Below are 16,127 nucleotides of genomic sequence, written 5' to 3'. Positions count from 1 at the left end.
TGTAATTCTGCAATGTCAATAAATGTTATGGATAATAACATTATAAGCTGTAATTAACATTATAAGCTGCAATTAAACCATTTGAGGTGTTTTTTTTCTTGAAAAGGTAATACAATCCCACTTATTAAACACAAACTTTAGTGTAGAAATGTGGCCAAAATGAATCAATAAATGGGGGAATTTTTTAAAATTCAGCACCGGTCTGAAGAATATTCAGTGTGTATGTTGGAAAAGAGCTCTGGGCTTCTGAATCAATGACAGAAAAACAGACCCTGACCAAGGTGTTTTGGTGGTTTTGGGGGAGTTTTTTGGTTTGCTTTTTCAGGATTCCAATGAGAACAGGTAAGATGAGGGCAAACACTGAAACTTCTTGCTTTTCTGAATTACTGCTGTAATTACTTCTTGTGACATCTGAAAAGAATGAGCTGCTCTAACCTCTCAATTTTCCTTGCATTCCACGTGCTGTGTTATTAGCACAAGTAGAGGGAGAAACTGTTATAGAACTAAAGCAATACAGCTTTACTAAATGTGAAATATGGAATGAGGTTTTACAGGAAACCAAGGATTTTGTTAGGGCTCAGAGAAAAAAGGAGCACTGAACATGTATGAAGAATTCAGGCTTTATTTAAGCCAGTTTTTTCTCTTTTGTGTGTTTTTTTAAATGTATTGGTTTTTAATGTTGTGTAACTTTTAACACACCTTTCCAAAGAAGACGACCCAGCAGCCTGCCACGAGGCAGGTGTAATCTCTATCTACAACCTCTTGGAATTTGCTTTTTATGGGTCTGTATTTCGTGGTGGCCTTGCCCCCTTCGCATTTTGGCAATTTGGCAACTCATTTACAGAAGCTCTCTCAGACCTGTGAATTGAACTTCAGACCTGTGGTGGTGGCGGAGAGGAGCCGGTGGGCAGCTCGGCGAGCGGGGATGGGGCTCGCAGCCGGGCGGAGAGGCTGTGACCTGACACACGGGGGAGGGCAGGAGAGCCCAGCGCTTTTCCCTCCGTGAAAACAGTAGCGGATTTTTTTTTTTTTTTCATCCCCCATTCCCTTTTCCTTCCTTCTTCTTCCCGGGGCTGTAATCCGACTGCTCTCTTTGGCTCCATTCCAGAGACAAATCCGAGTGGTTAATCTCTGTTCCCCCCTTTCCCAGCCTCGGGGGCTGGGGGGCGGCGGAGCAGGGAGGGGAAGGAGAAGGAGAGCAGAGCAAGCACCAGCCCAAAGCCGGGCCAGGCCTCCCCGGGGAGGGGCTGAGGCAGCGGCTGGGCTGCGGGAGCTGCATGGAGGAGGGGAGTTTCACAGACTCCTCTGCCCAGCCGGCAGGAGGAGGAGGAGGAGGAGGAAGTTTGGCGATTAAGCGGCTGCCCGGAGCTGCAGCGCACGGAGTGAGCCGGGGCGCGGCCGCGGGCGCTGCGGGGCGGACACCCGGCAGCCGCTGCATGTGCTGCGGAGCGGGGTAAGCTCCCGCACTCCACCGCACCCCTGCGCCTGGATTTCCAGCGGGAGGAGGAGCGCTGGGCGAGGGCAGAAGACGGCGAAAGGCTGCCGGTGAGCGCTGCCGGGGGCTTTGTTCGGTGGGGCGCGCCGGGGAGGGGGCGGCGGCTCCCGGGGCGGGACGGGAGGTACCGGTGTCCCGCAGCCCCCGAGACCGCGCCGGGGGCTCGGCAGCGCAGCGCGTTCCGTGAGCGCAGCCTTTGTGCGCTGCCCGCCGCAGGCACCGTGCGCCCGGCTCCCACCGCGGCCGCCGCGCCGCTTTGTGCTCCGCCGGGGCAGCCTGGCCGAGCTGCACCCGCTCAGCCCGAGCCTGGGGGCTTCATCGACTTTCTGCGGCGAGGGAGAAGGTACTTCTTTTAAAATATGATAAAATTCCATAGGGCCTCAGGTTTTGTGGGGATGCTTTAACAAACCCCCAAAACCCATCCTCTATTTTAAAAAATGTTTTAAAGTTAATGGGATTGTGATAAGTATGGCCTGAAGAGGTTTAAAAATATGATTGATCTATTGTTAAGTAGCAGGAGCTTTGATTCTATGGCGAGGCAGTGGGGCAGAGCTGCCCTATAGGATCCTGTGTGCATTTCCCCATATCCTGTGCTCATCTTTTCCTTGCTTTGCGGGTCGTGTGTCCCAGTCGCTCCTGCTGGAAGAGAAGCCCTTCAGATCTCATGCTTCAGTTAGGACTGACAGACCTGAGGCACTCGTTTCCTTCTTTCTTCACAAGCCACACTGCTCCAAGTATGAGGGAAAATGACCTGAAACAAACTTAGGCGAACGTTCAGCTGGTTTCCAATACGGTCTCTCTCTAGTTGGCTTTTTTCCTCCTTTGATTATTAATTGGCAGGCACAGAAAGAGCTGTGGCCTTGCTTTTTTCTTTAATGTTCGCTGGTACTTCAGCAGTTTAATAACACTGCCTAGAGAACCTGATGACTTTAAGGTGTTTTGAAAGCTGTGTAATAAGAGCCTACTAATAGTCATCTTTTGCTACTGTTTCATTCTTGGAGGGAGCAGTCTTTGCTGCTGGAGAGCTGCGGTTCGAATTTCCACAAGCGTTTGTTGCCCGTGCCTCTAGCTAAATTTATAAAGGAATCCTGTTAGCTTGTGTGAAGCTAAATCTGGATGTAGCAACTTCTGGCTGTACAATTCACTGTGGTTGGCAAGGCACAATATATAGCTTCCTTGAGATTTATTTTTAGGGTTTTTTCCCCCTGGTGTGTGTAGGGCACGTAGTTGTCATAATTTTGGGAACTCTTCACCAATGTGTGTGTGGGTGCTTTGGGATGAAAACATAAGAGTTATGCTAAGGTTAGGAAATGTATTAATAGAGTGCTTGTCTCGAAAATATGAGAAGGCAGTTTGAGACTGGCCTCTTAATGAATATTGGTATTGTTCTTGGGTCCATGCAGATGCTTAGCTATTAAACTTGGACTCTACTTCTGCTCTGTGTTCTCAGTTGGCAAACTAGAAATAGTGCAAAACACTCTGATAAAAGGTTCAGTTTTAAATGTGTTCATTTACGGGAATGCTGGCTGTTTCTCACAGATCTGGAGAGCCCTAAGCAAACAATGTGGACCTGTGGCCACACAACTTAGTGCATCTCTGCAAAGGCATGCTATGATTCTAACACTAGGTGTTAAGGTGTCATTTTTCTTGCTGTTTTACTTTTGATTTTCCAAAAAAAAAGAAAAAAAAGAGAAAGGAAAAAGAATAGGTTTGTAGCCTAATCAGTTTGTAATTGATAGTCTTACTTGATAACATCTTGCAAAGACAGCATTGACTTGATTTTTAAGTGGAAATCTTCAAGTAGTGAACCTACTTTGTTGGCAGCTCTCAACATTTCAGGACATCTGCTAATGTGTTCTTCTTCCTTGGGCAGGATGTGAGACTACGAATTAACTGTCTAGAGGCATACTTTGAGACTAAAGTGTTTGATTGTGAGGCCATGGAAAAAGGTAGAAAGGGTTTGGAACTAACTAACTGAGCACTTGGTACCTTCCTGTGTGGAAGTGGGGTGTTTTTGTCTAGGTTTTTTTATGGGGTCGTGTTTTGGGTTTCTTTGTAGTTTTGTTTTGTTATTTTATTTTAAACCTTTGTTGTTCCCTAGAAGGGAAGTGAAAATACCTGCTTACTTACCTAATAAGTGGCACGTAGTGAGCTTGGGTACTTTTTGCTAAGGTTATTTGTGTAGGTTGGTTTGTTTGAACCTTTCACTGACAGAGTCTTTCATGTGGCACCGGTGATAGTATTTCTGTGAAGTCATTTGGAGCAGTGCGCATGTTTGAAAGCTTCCTTGTGTGCATTTATTTGGATTGGGCTGTTGTATACCTGTTGTCCTCTGCCTTTCATATGCTTGTGATTTCTTGGCTCCTGTTCAGGAAAGGCTTTTTAAAGCCCTGCTAACCAGATAGAGCTGTAGCAACTGACAAAAGGCATTTACTTGAAGTAGTGCTTTATTGTCTTTGAATGCAAACTCAGCAATGCAAAGCTGGTCTGTTTCTCTAACCATAGAACACTAACAGAACTGTAATTTGACATTGGCTTCTGCCATATTATCTTGCTTTGTGGTAGCATCACCCATACAATTTTTAGAGACTGGTGAGTACTTTTGAGATCAACCCAAAAATAATCAAGAATCAAGAAAACAGTTACAGAATCTGCTGTTACTAATTTTGAAGAGTAGTTCCACAGATTAGCCAGAGATACTGCTATTGAAAAAAAGTTTATGTACAGAGGTGTCATCTCTAAAATTGTCACTAAAAAAGACCAATCCTAAACCAAAGCAATTATTAGGGAAGGATACTACAGAATGGATGGAGCTTTTTTATTTTATCTCTTCATTTTTTTAAGAATTCCAAAATAGCAATATTTTAACAGATACTTAGCACAGTTGTTAAAGCAGAGAGACTCATTCAACTGTTGGCTTTTATTTATTTATTTATTTATTTCTTAATTTTCTTCATGCTTGGTTGCAGCAGTAGCAGTTGCTGGGCACCACTAAGTTTCTACTGGCCAAGCCAGAGCTGCAGCTCTTGGTCTTGGGAGCATGGGGTTGTGAAGAAGAGGGACCACATTTCTGGGTGGCAGCACGGCCCTGTCATGCACCCCAACTCCGTAGGGTCAGATGTGCTGGGTCAGGAAATAATGGGAACATCCAAGCTGATGAAGGGAGGCATTTGCAGGCTCCATTTAGAAGTGTTTCTCAGATTAGACATGTATAGAGCTGTGGCAGTTATAAGTTAGGACAGAGGAATTAATCTGATGCATCTGATGCTCTTTTGCATTCAGTTGTGTTGAGAAGGAAGGTTGCTGTGTTAAAGAAATGTTTTATTGACATGTTAAATTAATTATGGCTTTAAGTTACTTTGCCATAAATTTCTTAATTGCCTAATATAGTGAACAGATATATAATATATATCTAGAATATATAATAATAATATATCTAGATGATAATATATCTAGAATATATAATAGAAGATAGAATAATAAAATATGAAAAAATGTAAGTTAATAATGTAATGTCTACTGAAGACATTTGGAGAGATGGTGATCCTCTTATAATAAACTGGATTTTTTTCTGGTGGGGACAAGGAGGATGTCTTACCACTACTTACTCTAAATGACATTCTGTTTCTGTAGAGTTAAGAGGGGGAGGTGGGGGAAAAGAATTTTTGCAGCCCTCAGCAAAGTCTGGAGTGACTGAAAGGCTTGCAGAACTGCTGCTGAATGGTTAATTCTGAGAACCTGCATTACTGTCTCTGCACATGCAAAGTTGTAGCTAGTAGGACTGTCAATGAGGAAAAAAAAGTGGAAGAAAGTGTTATTCTTGTAAACTTAGAATGCAAAGGATGTGGAGCCTAGATTGCCCCTCCACTTTAGAAAAGCCTCACACACCACAGTGAGTGGTGAAACCACAAAACTGGCCTGGGAACAGGAGTAAAGGGAATGAAGAGTAAAGTCAATCTTAGTGCAGTGGCAACACTTGCAACTCTAAGTACAGGAGTCTTTTATATGTGTGGATAAGAATACAAAAGATGAATGTGAACAGATTTAATAATAACTAAAAGTACCAGTATGGCCTGTTGGTATTAATTAATTTTTTAAAAAGTGTGTGACAAACTGTCTCTTAGTGCTTAAAGTCTCCCAAATCCATTAATTTTTTTTTTTTTAGTTATGGTGGTTGTATCAAATAGGTTAGTCTAGGCTGATTCACCAAAAGTTGAGTTTATATGAACTTGGCCTGAAATAGGTTTAACTTGAAGTTGATTACAAATACAGGAAGAGAAAGGGGCCTAGTCAGGGAGGACTGGGGAAGGAAATGGAGGGGAAAACTACTTATACTTATCAAGGAGGCCTGAAAGAAGCAGTTGTCTAAGTCATGTTACAACTCTTAAACCCACTATCATCTCTTGACTGGGGTGCCTGCTGAAGTACCTGCATGTGGGAGTGGTCACTACCTGTGTTTTCACTAATCACAATGCAGAGCATTGCTGTGAAAATACAAAGCAAGGTGACACCTTGAAAATTTATCTGTAAGAGTGACTTCGTGCATTTGACTTGATTCTTTTCTTCTTTCCTCAACATGAGCTCCACTAGTTCTGCTTCCTAATGTTCTCTGGGACCATGATGATTATGCTAGTGGAGGCTGCATGTGTTTTTTATAAGGGTAATGAACAGGTATAAATTGAGCTGGCAGCAGTTTCCCATGTAAACTTTAAACTGAAGCAGTGCTAATTAACTTTGAATCCTTTAAGCCTTGCTTGCCTGCTCTGAGTTTCAGACTGCAAGTGGTGCCAAGCCTCTTCCTGTAAGCATACATTCTGTAGAAACTTGCTTGTGAGCCCTGCCCAGATGTTTTAAAACCTAACTTAATGAATGCTAACATTTAAATATTTGAACCTTCGTATCCATTCAGTGTTTCAGGATCACGCTCCAAGCATTAGTATCACTCAGCTGCTGTTTTCTGCTGATAAGATGTGTGCTTCCTTTCCCTGGAAGTACAGAGCAGAGATAAAAAGTGTGTCATGGCTAGAGTGATTGAATCACCTGCTCATTTGCTTGCTCACAGCCATTGGAGATAAAACCTTGGGGAGAGGATGGCTGTTTGGGTTGTCGTAAGGAGCGGTATCGGGAACAGCGTAACAGCCAGTTTCTTTTCATGGTCATGGCTGACATCTTCCAGCACTGTCATCTGCCTCCAAGGTCGACTTATGCCTTTTAATTAGCCCATGTAAGGAGTCTCTAGCTCCTAGATTTAGTGCATAGGCTCTAGTGCTTGTACTTTCTCCTGTCCTTCCCTTTGTGTTATGCAAAGTTATCTGTAAACATAGACAAGTCTCCTCCCTAACCTCCTGCAAACTCTGGTTTGTTAAAGTATTTGGAAAATGTTTACCCTCATGTACGTCCCCTAAGATTAGATACACAGTCTGCTGCAGCTTCATTGTGTACTGGAATCAGTGTGTTGTTTGGGGGTTTTCTTTCTGTCTTTGTTTCTTTTTCTGTATTTGCATTGTCTACCCCAGTGAGTCCAGATCCATAGCTGATGTCCCAACATGTTTCAGAAAGGCAGAGACAGCAGCTTCCTTTCTGCTGCTGCCACTGATCTGTGGTGCTTCAGTATAAAGTAACATAGTGCTTTGTGTCCTTGATGTCTGATATGGGGGAAAAATGATAGTTCCTTCTTTGTAAATAATTTCGGAAATAGGTGAGATGAAGAACTATTTATTTGCATGTCAGTAATCTTTATCACTTCAGTATGCACTGAGCTTTCCACTTACTGGTTTAAACTGAAACCAAGTTAATAGCAGAAACTTGGGTTTGGCTTACAAGCAGTATTGGTGCTGCCAAGATGAGCTTGCTTCATACTCAAGTGCTTATGAAGCTTTCTCACTGTTTAGTTTCCAGTTCCTTCTCACTATCCTGATAACAGGCCTCGTGAAGTTGCTCAGGGAGCTGTCACACCTCAGTGTGTGAGTGATGTCATCATAGTTCATTTGCTTGTGTCACATCACATTCAGTTGCTTGTGGAAGCACTAATTTCTCTGAAGAATCAGTAGTCAGCCTATTTGAGTGGTAGACAAAGATGTATTTAACAATAAATCATTACTGAATTTGGAGAGATAGTTTGCCTTCCCTCATACTCTACCAGCATGTGGTTTGTAACATCTTTCTGTCAGTCTCTTCTGGTAATTGTCAGTCTCTCTCATGTTGGATGAATCTGAAGTCATAAATCTCTGATTTGCTTTATCTTAGTCATTCTGTGCTCCTCCTGCCTTGAAAAGGGTTTCTGTCTGTGTCTGCTGGCAGACAGGACCACTTAGCCCACTCCTCACTGGATATAGCCTCTGACAATCCTTGCCTTATCAGGTTGGTTGCACTGTGAGCTTTATGGTATGATGAGATTGCCTCCATCATCTCTTCCTCCTGAGCTTGAAGTCATTTAATCTTCTGAGTTTTTGCCAGATTTTTGGGGCAAAGCTGCTGACTTTCTTAAACTCTACCCGCAGTACCAAGCATCAGGCACAGTGTAGATGTTTTGGCAGGCCACTCTAGCATACTGTGATCTGTTATTAAGTGGAAGTAAGTGATTTCTGAGGGCATTAATGACCATTTAATCTCTAAGGTTTCTTTCTGATATGTAGGGCAACATCTTGGCATGCTTGTGCTCCTCTGTTTCTTTAGATGACACAGTTCCTAAATTGGTATTGGAGATATCTGTGCTAGGAGAGTCAGTGCTAGGCATATTTCTGAGGTGAAAAGGACAAGTTTTCTGCAGACCTTCCCTTCAGGAATTGTTTTCCATTTTCTTAGAGCCTGCCAGCAGGGAAGTGTAGACCAGAGCACTAAGAAAACCCCACTTTTCTCTTGTGAAGGACAGAGTGGTTTGCTAAGGCACAAGCCATGCTGGGCAGATTTTGGAGCTGATCTCTTGGTGCTGACTCATCCTGGTGATCTCAGTTACTGCAGTTTGCACTTTGCCACTTCACCTGCAGCAGCTCTCTCCTTGGCAGTGTGGCCTGTTCCCAGCACAGGTGTGCTTCCTCACTCATGGCTGTGCATGCTGACAGGGTCACTTGTGTTCTTCATCTTAGACCTAGGCTGTCCTGCTGCTGCCATGCACACTGCAGATCCAAGAGGATCCATGTTGAAGAGGTTCTTTCTGCAACCTTGCAGCAGAGGATCCTGCTGATAAACAACCTTTGCTCTCAAACACAGATTTGGCTCTTGCACTCCTCAGGCCCCTTTAAATCAGTTTGTTCATCCAAAGCACAGAATAAGTACTGACCCAGACTCCCACAGGGTCAAAGTAAGGAGAATAGGTGATTTTTTTTTGTTTGTTTGTTTTTCTGCCCTGTTTTGGTGAAGCATTGATGTGACTGGGACCTGTGATGTGCACAGGTAGGGTATGGAGGAGAAAAGTTTTCTTCCAGACACTACTGCATGCTGTTTGGATAGGATAGGGGTTGTGGTTGCTTTTCAAGGAAGAATTCTGAAAAAACAAAACCTGATGATCTCATTTGCTCTCTTCAGAAGAAAAGCTGGTCATCAGCCTTTGTTACTGAAGATCTGTTGCTTGTGAGTCTCTTTCATCTCAAGGGAACAGTGCTGACACACATACCTGACAGATGCACCTGCCCACCCTGGCTGTGTGCATCATGGAGCTCGTGGACCTTCCACAGGGGTCTGGATGCTAGGGCCATCTGGATGCTTCTTCATTGCTGCTGTCTTGTACCGATAAGGAGTCTGCCACTAAATGTTATGGGTTTTTTCCCTTTTGCTCTTTAAATCAATGTCAGTGTTGCACAAAGAGTTCTTTCAATATTTAATAGAGGATCAGTGATGCCCATCCTCTGATGATTTCAGGAAAATGTACTGGGTTGGTTCCTTTTATTTATTAATTATAAATATTGAGTCATATCAGGGGGTGATTAGTTCTGGTATCTGGGTCACAGTTACTTGTCTAGTGCTGACTTCTTTCCAGTGGACAGTTTGAGGTCATAGCAGGGATGGTCTGGAGAAGTTCTGGCAAAGAATCACTCAGCTGTTGACCTTGTCATGCAACTCACCTTTGTGCTGTTCACTGTTGTGAATGGGTAGAGTGAAGGAAACTCCAAGAGCGCTGCATGAACTTAGTCCATGAAATTAGCTTGATGTGTCTGGGAAAGCTCTCAGCTGATTGCATGTGGAATAAATCCGTTTGCTTGGGATGTGGCGCATTTTCCGTCTGTTAATCGGTTCTGTCGTGCAGTGAGAAGGTGCTACAGCGTGTGGCCTTCCTGTAACAGCAAACTGCGTTCCTCAGCCAGAAAAGCTGGGCTTTAGGAACTGGCACATAGCTCAGTAAAAGTCATGTCAAATAAATTTTTACTTTAGTTCTCCTCTCTGGTGATTAAACTTGCACAATGATTTGCTGTCTAGCACATGTGAACATCTACAAAGAATTTTATTCTGAGCTTTTTTATAGGGTCAGTATGTGGAATTGTTCAGCAAGAGTGTTTGTTTTAAAATGCTACAGTATGTGTTGACACAATTTTATTAAGTCCAATGCACAATAAAGTCCAAGTTGTAGGGATGGAGTTGTATGGATGTGAGGTGTGGCTGGGGACTAGGTGAGAGCAGGAATGTCAATGAGTGGAACTAATGTCTTGATGTCCTACTTGAAATGGAAGCAAATTCTCACCTGTAAGTTTGTGGAACACAATTACATGTAGTTGAGTGGCTCTGGCTTACTGTAGTCTTTTAGCCTGGCTGAAGCAGGATAAGGAAATTCTTTAAAAGCAGAGATTTCAAAGCTCAGACCTCATGATTTGAGGGAGCCCGTTAACTGGACTAAAGTGATAATGCTAGCTTTCACCACACTGAGAGTCAGTAGGACACAAGGGTTATGTGTCATTTACACTTCTTAGTGAAACTGAGGTAAAGATAATCTCAGTGACTCCTAAGGGATAAAGTAAAGCACCCATCCTCTTACTGAAAATTATTTTGCTTGCCTCCCCAGGTATACTAGAGTATACCTGAAAGGAGCACCTTAATTTTACAGCATTTTGAAAGATAGTTTTCAATCTTACAGGCTTTTAATTTAACATTACAGTGTGAACCCCAAGTTCCAAAGTGTTTTTCACAGGAGAGCCAGACATTATGGTTCAAGTCAGTTTAAATATCTGAATGCAGGTTTCTTTGGTACTTTCACTTCTTAAGCTACTATTTGCTTGATGCTTTAACCCTATGTATTTTCTAAAAGTGATTAAGAAGTAAAGCTTTTTGTTAATAACTGTTAATAATATATTTCTAGACTAACTAAGACTATTTTAAATCATGTAAACTTTTAAAAAATGAAATGGAAATTACAGGACAAATGATGCTATATTTGTTAATCACTTTCTTGAAGGAAACATGCAACATCTTTTCTTCATGGTAGTTTTTCTAGTACAAAAGTGTTCAATTTTCTTATACTGATGGTTAAGAAATAAACCACTGAATTGATATAAAAATTTCACAGCATAAAAATTCTTTTTCCTTACAGATTAACCTGTTTTATAGTGTGAGGATAGTAAAATCATTAGAAAACCTTCTTGGAAAAGTTAAAGAAGGCTGATAGAACATTCTCTAGCATCCAAGATCTTGTACTTTAGTCAAATTGGATGTCACTGTCTCAGATCATCAGTTGAGAGGTTTTGAAAGGCCATTGTATCTGCTGGGGGTTAGAGAATATCTCAGCTTTTGGCAAATAATTTTACCCTAGAATTAAGAAACTGTTGTTGATGAAACTACAGTCAAACAAGAGAGCCCCAGTAAAACGTTTAGGCTTCTTTGGGGTTATCGGGTTATCTAGATTCCTGATTTTCATTTACTTATATGTAATGTATATTTTATATATTTATATATATATATATACACACACACACACACACACACACAAATGTGTGTATATTTAAATGGTTGTATTGTAGTCTGTTTTTTTTTTCTAGGGTTCTTAAAGAAACTGGGTTCTCAAGCAGTTGAAATTGAGTCCTTTGACTCTGGAGGATTTGAGGCTAGGGAAACTTACATGACAAGTGGAAAGTAGGATGGTAATTATAGGGCACTTTGCGTTTCTGTTTTGCTTAATTTACAATCTGAAGTACAGTCAGGTGGTTGGGTATTTGAATGTTACAGCTGTTACAGTCTGATCACAGGAATTTGGTGAGACTACTCATGTAGTCTTCTTCATATTCCTCGAAATGTTAGTGGAGACTGCTCTTTGTCTTCAGTTGTTAAAAGGAAAAACTAAGTGAAGGAAATAAAATTATTGCTGTAGCTGTCACTCAGTGATATCAAAAGAAAAAATATACTGTTTTAGTCTGTGAAATTGTCTGCTAATTTATTGCTATAAAGATAGCATGGAGAAGGCAAATATATTGATATTTTGTTAAAAGAAAATTTCAGATGGATTTGTTTTCTGTATTTAAAAATGTGTTCATCTGTAGATGAACATTATGCCCCATTAGCAAGATTGAATTGATGGCATTACTGTTGAAGTTAAAAATAGACCAGTATTTTTGAAATGTGTTTTTGAAAGAAAAAATTTTGCCTGTTTATGATTTGGGTCAGCTAGACCAAATTAACTTGGACACTTAGCAGGGTCTCTCATTTATTCTGGCATAAGAACAAGCGTTGGGCAGAGCTTCCCAGTCTCAAAAAACTGATGGTGGTGAGAGGCCTCCACAGTGTTCCCAGCCAGCTGAATGCCTGAGGTATTTTGCCATACAGGAAATCAATTGCAGCTGAATGTGCACTGTTTCCATTTCAAGTATATAAACAGGCCTTATGATGGTATAAAAAAAGAAGAAAGATATTAAATAGTTTCTTGAAAGTTAAGAACAGGAACATTTGATGTTCAGTTTCTGTGGATTCTTCACTGTCACCTTTGGCTCAGTCCATGGCACGAAAATAGCACAGAAGGAGAGGTGAATTAATGTTGGATACTGTAGAAAAGGGAAACGTAAAGCAATGTCTTAGAGAAATGAAAATAATAAAAAAGGTATCCTTGTTCAGTTCCAGTTGATATTCTGCTGAGGCTGGGAGGGGTTACAAGTTTAGCAGAGGGAATGAGCTCTTTCCCTTGTTAAATCAAAAATCCTCCATTTTTAGGCTTCAAAGCAGGCTAATAAATTTTGTTAAGAAAAAGCTGCACCGCAATTCTACCTAAATAGCTAGGTTTGGTAGGAGAAACACTATTTTTGTTCAGATATTTATCATGCTTTGTTGACCTTGTGAAAATACCTAGATTTGATGGAGGTACCAGACAGATCACAGTGACCCATGTCTCTGATGTGCTTTATAGGCCACTGATGTTGCTTACCAGGGAAGTGAGGGCTCATTTGGATAGAGGTTTCCAGGCATTAAAGATAATTAAGTTGAAAATCAGCTCTAACAATTTCCAGAAGGAGTGTGGCCTGAAGCCCTTGGGGTTTAGAGCTTGGGAACCCACCAGTACTTCCTTGCTTCAGCACAGGCATATAGCATGACCACAGGCAAGCTGTCCTGATCCAGATTTTTAAAGATATGTAGGTAGGCAGAGGTGGTAAAGGCTCTTAATGGGATTTTCAGAATCACATTAGTGTCTAATTCCTATTCAAAATCTGACTCCTTAGCTTGTCTGAACTGGATTCAGCCCGTGCTATGTTTTATTCAGCTGCTCTTTAGGACAGAATGGGAAGAGCGAGCGTGACTTAGGGGGAATATGTACGGCGAGCGTGACTTAGGGGGAATAAACCAAGGTGGGCCTAGACCCCTGCTGAGCTGTGCAGCTGAGCTCCCTTTTATCCCAATTCCATAATTTCCACTCTCCTTTCTGCAGAATGCCAGAGACTCAACAGAGGAGAGGAAAAGTGACTCCATTTTGCCCAACCTAACAGCAACATATTTGGTGAGTACTCTACCAGGTAAATTTTTTTACTATTATTTTAATTTTTTTTCTTTGACTTTGTTTTAAATGTGAGATGATTTTTGGTGTGCCTCTGACTGAGAGGATTACCATTGGTGTACAGTGAATGTGCCTCAGGTTAACCATGAGGCTGCTTAGTATCCAGACCCAGAGTAGGTCACTGTGCTGAACAGGCCTGGCGTATGGGTTAGCCAAGAGAGAGGGTGTTCCTCATGTGTACGCTACTGGGGTTTTATGCTAATTAAATTCAATTTTGGGGGCACCTTAGCAGTTAGGGGAGGTTAACTGTTCAGTTTTAGCCTTTGTTTCTGAAACTGCGGTTTTGCTAAAGATCTGTAGCTGAAATTTTGTTCTGTTGCTTGATTCCTCTCCCTTTGGAAGCGAAAGTGCCACTTTCATGGTGTAGCAATGGTGTCCCTGTGGGGAGGGGGAGATCCAGGACAACTTTGTTCTCCTGAGATTTCCTATGTTAGTCTGTGTCATTTTAGCTTATTTTTTAGTGATTTAATTTTGTTTATATAATCTCACTGCCTGGCAGTCTTGGAGCATCTAAGAAACTTGGGAATGTAGGAGAAGCAGGTTTAGATGCCATGGAAATGTAACCTGATTGCAATAACTGATTTCACTAATTTGATTATCTGAAACAAATCGACATTCCAGAAAACTTCTCAATAGGGCTGGAAGGAGAATCTACAGAAAATATTAAATAAGAGAACTTTAGGCAAGATTCCTCCTCTCCAACAAGAAAGATTCCTAGTGCCAACCTAAAGGAGTCTTTTCTTCTCTCTGATAAAAGCAGACATTCAGTGGCTGACAACTCAAACACTGCTATTTGGAAAAACTTGATGCCTTATAGGTAATCTACTTCTTTGCAGTGCTACTGTTGAAACCAGTGTAGCATAGATAAGTTTATTAAAAAAAAAAATAAAAAAGGTTCATTATGTTAATTGACTCTGGCTTCTGTGACCTGCAGAGGGAATACTAATATGCTATATTAGACCACTAATTAGTAATATTTATTCCTTTACCTTACTGATAGTGGGGCTTGTAATATAATTTTGTAATATGTATTTATGATGCAATTATGTTCAAATGTTTATGAAATTTTAGAAGAATGGCAACTTTATTTTGACTCCAATGCTTTGAGATTGCATAACTGTAATAGAGAGACACTTGCAGGACTCTGGAACACTAGATTAAAGCTTACATCTGACAAACATTAGTAAGATCTTACTTTCCTTTGGATCCAAGGGAGAACAGTCTCTGTAAGTAGAAAAACGTTTTGTGGAGACTGCAAGAGGAAAGACCAGAAATTCCTCTTCAGCCTTTTCCAAAAATAGCAAGATTTGAATAAGGTTACATGTTTTAACATGCATTAGAGAAAAATAATTGACATGACCTACATTCAGTACACTAGTTCTCTGTCTTGTTTGGTGATAGTTAATTACTCGCATATTTTTTTATCCACAAGCGCGGAGGGGCTGTACATTCCCATCTTCCACACAGGAAATAATTTTATTTATTTAGCTTGAAGTTTGTGCAGATCCAAATGCATGCAAAGTATTTGCTTAGTGACCTTAGAGTGAATTATTTGCACAAACTTTCCCCCTTTCCTGATCTCCATTTCATTTCAAGTGTGCTGCTTGGCCTTGGTTTTGAGTTGCAGTGGTTTTATTGTGTTTTCATGATGAACAGAAAAGCTAACCAGACCAGCAGACTCAAATAACCTCTTTTCTGAAAGAAGAGATAACATGGATTGTGCCTGTGGCCTAAGATGCAGAGGATTTCCTAAGATTCTTTGGGATCCCTGGCAGACAAGCATTCACTGTGAAGTGCTTCAAAAAATTGTTGTGTCAACAAAGCTGGAGTGTGTGGGAATGTATCAGCTAAGGGGATAAGGCATTCAAGGACTAGATGAAGTGGATATTGTAAGGCATTAATTTTGTGGGAAAAAGGAAGAAACAGAAAATATGAGGACTGGTATTCCGTAAAAAGTAGGAGCTTAATTGTTTAGGCAGGTACAGCTTTGAGGGATGGATATTGAATCTTACCAAATAACGGCCAGTAATTTTTCCAAATTTGCTTTGTATGTCAAGCTTAAATCTGGAACATCTAAGAATATTTTCAGTCTGCAAAACTTTTGGGGGTGGTGGGGGGAAATGTTTTATGAAATTTGTTTCTATTTCATTATTATCCATTTGACTTACATAACAGTATTGTTTGTTTTTAATTGTTTCAATAAGTTGGTGGTTAGAATATCTTTAGAAGGATTAAAATGGGCTTCAGCATCTATTAAATCATAACATGTTGTTGCAGAGAAGGAAACATTAGATCAATATACTTTATTCTGACAATTCCATGTGACTTTTAATATGCAGTGTGTTTATCCTAAAAGTCAATACATTAAAAAATTCCTTGAGCGTTTGTGCATCACTGAATGCTTTGTTTAGGTCATGCCTTTAGTGGTGTGAGTGCTTGCAAATCTGTGTGGAGGTGGAGAGGAATGATCCTATGCCCACGTATGAGCTTTTCTGTAAGTTGGGTCTATTTTTGGTATGCAGTGAAGCAGAGGTACAGAGTGAAAATAAGGGTTCAGTTGCGATGTGAAGGCCTGTAAAAGCTTTCCTATTGTGGGAAGTGCCTACCAAGCTGTTAGAGCAGTTGCATTAGTGTCCATGGGAATATTTGGAGTTTAATTTAGCATGCTAGATT

The 16,127-nt window shown here is 41.1% G+C and overlaps 1 protein-coding gene across 1 annotated transcript in view; it reads left to right on the top strand.

The window, feature by feature from the left end:
* Nucleotides 1-1,278: 1,278 nt before the first annotated feature.
* PLEKHG1 (pleckstrin homology and RhoGEF domain containing G1) overlaps nt 1,279-16,127 on the top strand; it is a 126,017-nt gene continuing 111,168 nt past the window's right edge. Inside the window, exons 1-2 of the mRNA XM_036380094.1 lie at nt 1,279-1,545; nt 13,329-13,397. The gene's annotated coding sequence lies outside the window, so the exon portion shown is untranslated. The remainder of the gene's footprint in view (nt 1,546-13,328; nt 13,398-16,127) is intronic.

Source organism: Molothrus ater, chromosome 3 (assembly GCF_012460135.2).
Source record: "Molothrus ater isolate BHLD 08-10-18 breed brown headed cowbird chromosome 3, BPBGC_Mater_1.1, whole genome shotgun sequence".
Taxonomy (NCBI): Eukaryota; Metazoa; Chordata; class Aves; order Passeriformes; family Icteridae; genus Molothrus; species Molothrus ater.
The sequence above is the reverse complement of the archived record's forward strand: the minus strand, read 5'-3'. Positions and strand labels throughout refer to the sequence as shown.